Source organism: Tachysurus vachellii, chromosome 19 (assembly GCF_030014155.1).
Source record: "Tachysurus vachellii isolate PV-2020 chromosome 19, HZAU_Pvac_v1, whole genome shotgun sequence".
Classification (NCBI taxonomy): Eukaryota; Metazoa; Chordata; class Actinopteri; order Siluriformes; family Bagridae; genus Tachysurus; species Tachysurus vachellii.
In genome coordinates, this window is record NC_083478.1 from 627,501 (window position 1) to 632,500 (window position 5,000).

The window sequence follows — 5,000 nt, forward strand, 5'->3', positions numbered from 1 at the left end:
TGAAAGGTCCAACGTCTTCCAAGCCTCAGGTTTGTGACGGACTGCATCACATTGTCATCCAATATCTTCTGGTACTGAAGAGAATTCATGGTACCTTGCACACGCTGAAGCTTCCCAGTACCTGCAGAAGCAAAACAGCCCCAAAGCATGATTGACCCCCCGCCATGCTTCACAGTAGGCAAGGTGTTCTTTTCTTGTTCTTCCTCCTCCAAACATAGCGTTGATCCATGGGCCCAAACAGTTCTAATTTTGTTTCATCAGTCCACAGAACACTATCCCAAAACTTCTGTGGTTTGTCCACATGACTTTTGGCATACTGCAGTCGACTCTTCTTATTCTTTGGGGACAGCAAGGGGGTGCGCCTGGGAGTTCTGGCATGGAGGCCTTCATTACGCAGGGTGCGCCGTATTGTCTGAGCAGAAACTTCAGTACCCACATCTGACAAATCTTTTCTCCTCAGTTCCTCAGCAGTCACACGGGGACTTTTCTCCACTCTACGCTTCAGGTAGCGCACAGCAGTCGAAGTCAGCATCTTCTTTCTGCCACGACCAGGTAGCGTTTCAACAGTGCCCTTTGCCTTGAATTTGCGAATGATGCTTCCTATGGTGTCTCTTGGTATGTTTAACATCTTTGCAATCTTCTTATAGCCATTGCCCTTCCTGTGAAGAGTAATCACCTGTTCTCTTGTCTTCCTGGACCATTCTCTTGACCTCACCATGTTTGTAACCACACCAGTAAATGTCTAGAAGGAGCTGAGTATCACAGTCATTTTAAAGCTGCCTAATTGGTGCTTATTAGGCTTTATTGCTGCTCCCTGATATCCACAGGTGTTTTCAATACCTGATTGAAAACACTTCATTGAACCTCTGTTCTTCAGAGTGGTAGTCTTTAAGGGGTTGAATAATTATGTCAATGAAGAATTCACAAAAGAAACATTTACTACTGTATTACAAAACTAATTGATGTCATTTTAGTTGCATATGGTTCTTTAAGAAGTCCTTGTAGGATTTCATTCTGAATACAATTACAAATGTACACTAAATTCCCTAAAACCATTTACAGCATTGGGGGTTGAATAATTTTGAACACAACTGTATATATATTACTATATATATATATAGTATATATATTATATAAAATTACTCTACAGTCGGGGGTCACGGTGACTTAGTGGTTAGCACGTTCTCCTCACACCTCCAGGGTTGGGGGTTCGATTCCCGCCTCCGCCTTGTGTGTGTGGAGTTTGCATGTTCTCCCCGTGCCTCGGGGGTTTCCTCTGGGTACTCCGGTTTCCTCCCTCGGTCCAAAGACATGCATGGTAGGTTGATTGGCATCTCTGGAAAATTGTACGTAGTGTGTGAGTGAATGAGAGTGTGTGTGTGTGTGCCCTGTGATGGGTTGGCACTCCGTCCAGGGTGTATCCTGCCTTGATACCTGATGACGCCTGAGATAGGCACAGGCTCCCCGTGACCCGAGGTAGTTCAGATAAGCGGTAGAAGATGAGAGAGAGAGTGAGTACTCTACAGTCTGAGCTGCTGTTACTGAGAATTCATCAAGAAATTTGGACCAATCAGAGTCCAGAACTCAACAGCGCCGTGCTGTGGTGTGATATTATAGTTGAACGACTTTTTGACAATCTTTTGCAATTATATATATATTTTTTCATTTTACATTTTTTCTGTCCCACTACACACTCAGACACAAGCTGCAGCCTGTAACCACATATAAAAGTACATCATATTGTACACCAGGAATAACTGGAGCTGAATTACACACTCAGCACCTTCATCAAAGTCAAAGTGACTCTAACAACTCACTTTAATTTCCTTAACCACAAACATTTCCTCTGAGAAATTAGGCGTGTCTCTGTGTGTGTGTGTGTGTGTGTGTGTGTGTGTGTGTGTGTGTGTGTGTGTGTGTGTGAGAGAGAGAGAGACCACAGAGGAATTTGCCCGAGAGGATTGTTGCTTGTGATATGTAAAGATGGCGTTGGTGAAATCAGACTCTGTGTGTGTTTCATTTCAGCTTCAGGATTCCAGTTCACAGAGCCGAAGCTGTACTGCTGATTTAGGTGCAGAAGTGAATCACTGTATTTAAACTTTGAAAGGTTTTCAATTCATTTTATATCAATCCAGGGGGTGGCAGAAAATAATCTGATTCCATTTTAAAGTTTAATCAGATTTACTTTACAATTACTTACTTATATATACAGTATATATATATATGTATGTATATATATAATAAAAAGATCATAATAAAGAAATACAATCTATATGTTTCAGTGAAAATGTTTGTGCCCCCTTGATTTTTCCTATTTATTTCTAGGGCACAATTTTTCTACAAACCTTATGAATGTCTTCTTGAGAACCCATAATCCTTTTCAGCAGGTTAATGTCCACCTTACTGTCTGAGGTCCCATCGACAAGTTCAGTGTTCTGCACAGAACCGCTTAGGTTTAGGTAAGTGTAATTACAGTAACACTAATGCCACCCCATATTCACCCCTAAATCTCCCCATACTCACCCCTAAATCTCCCCCATATTCACCCTTAACCCCACCCCATATTCACCCCTACATCTCCCCCATATTCATCCCTAAATCTCCCCATACTCACCCCTAAATCTCCCCCATATTCACCCTTAACCCCACCCCATATTCACCCCTAAATCTCCCCCATATTCACCCTTAACCCCACCCCATATTCACCCCTAAATCTCCCCCATATTCACCCTTAACCCCACCCCATATTTACCCCTAAATCTCCCCCATATTCACCCCTAAATCTCCCCCATATTCACCCTTAACCCCACCCCATATTCACCCTTAACCCCACCCCATATTTACCCTAAATTTCCCCCATATTCACCCCTAAATCTCCCCCATATTCACCCTTAACCCCACCCCATATTCACCCCTAAATCTCCCCCATATTCACCCTTAACCCCACCCCATATTTATCCCTAAATCTCCCCCATATTCACCCCTAAATCTCCCCCATATTCACCCTTAACCCCACCCCATATTCACCCTTAACCCCACCCCATATTTACCCCTAAATTTCCCCCATATTCACCCCTAAATCTCCCCCATATTCACCCTTAACCCCACCCCATATTCACCCTTAAATCTCCCCCATATTCACCCCTAAATCTCCCCCATATTCACCCCTAAATCTCCCCCATATTCACCCCTAAATCTCCCCCAAATTCACCCTTAACCCCACCCCATATTCACCCCTAAATCTCCCCCATATTCACCCTTAACCCCACCCCATATTCACCCCTAAATCTCCCCCATATTCACCCCTAAATCTCCCCCGTTTTCACCCCTAAATCTCCCCCATAGTCTCCCCTAAATCTCCCCCATATTCACCCCTAAATCTCCCCCATAGTCTCCCCTAAATCTCCCCCATATTCACCCCTAAATCTCCCCCATATTCACCCATAAATCTCCCCCATATTCACCCTTAAATCTCCCCCATATTCACCCCTAAATCTCCCCCATATTCACCCCTAAATCTCCCCCATAGTCTCCCCTAAATCTCCCCCATATTCACCCCTAAATCTCCCCCATATTCACCCCTAAATCTCCCCCATATTCACCCTTAACCCCACCCCATATTCACCCTTAACCCCACCCCATATTTACCCCTAAATCTCCCCCATATTCACCCCTAAATCTCCCCCATATTCACCCTTAACCCCACCCCATATTCACCCTTAACCCCACCCCATATTCACCCCTAAATCTCCCCCATATTCACCCCTAAATCTCCCCCATATTCACCCTTAACCCCACCCCATATTCACCCTTAACCCCACCCCATATTCACCCTTAACCCCACCCCATATTTACCCCTAGATCTCCCCCATATTCACCCTTAACCCCACCCCATATTCACCCTTAACCCCACCCCATATTTACCCCTAAATCTCCCCCATATTCACCCCTAAATCTCCCCCATATTCACCCTTAACCCCACCCCATATTCACCCTTAACCCCACCCCATATTCACCCCTAATTCTCCCCCATATTCACCCCTAAATCTCCCCCATATTCACCCTTAACCCCACCCCATATTCACCCCTAAATCTCCCCCATATTCACCCCTAAATCTCCCCCATATTCACCCTTAACCCCACCCCATATTCACCCTTAACCCCACCCCATATTCACCCTTAACCCCACCCCATATTTACCCCTAGATCTCCCCCATATTCACCCTTAACCCCACCCCATATTCAACCCTAAATCTCCCCCATATTTTGGATCTTTTTTAACTATTCACTTATCATCACAATTTAAACATAATTAAATATAATTAATAAATATTACATTACAACTAATAATATGTTTAATAATATATTAAACACTGGAATATCATCTGTAATAAAGTATAACACATTCCTATAAAGGAAAATCATACAGTGTATAAACACTTTCATTTACATATAGATATGATTAGAATATATATAAAGATATAAATACTATTGAAATATTGTGTATATATATAAATAATAATAGTCGTAATATAATATTAGTAATAATAATTATGTATATTGCGATTAAATGCGGACACTTTTTAAATGTTATTAAAGTGTAATTATATTGTGATATATAATTATATATAATGAATAAATCAATCAGTTTATATAACCACATAATATTTTGACAGAATGTTCCACATTACGAGTCACCTGTACCTGCACAAAGTATTGGCACCTCAATATTAGCAAGTATTCATCAACAGTAATGGGCGGAGTCACGTGCACTTCCTCATAATGTCTTATTTCACCTTCTTGATGATGTGCAAATCAGTACATGAGTTAAAAATATCTAAATTACAGTGTAGAAGTGTTTGATTAAATTACACCCTGATGTTTTTATGAATAAAAAAGCTCAGATGTATTAACTCTCTCCTCTCTCCGGTGGCTCTGGAGCAGAAGCCGAGCTCTGAATAAGCGTCTGAGGTGAAAGTCACGTTTAATAAAGTGAATTT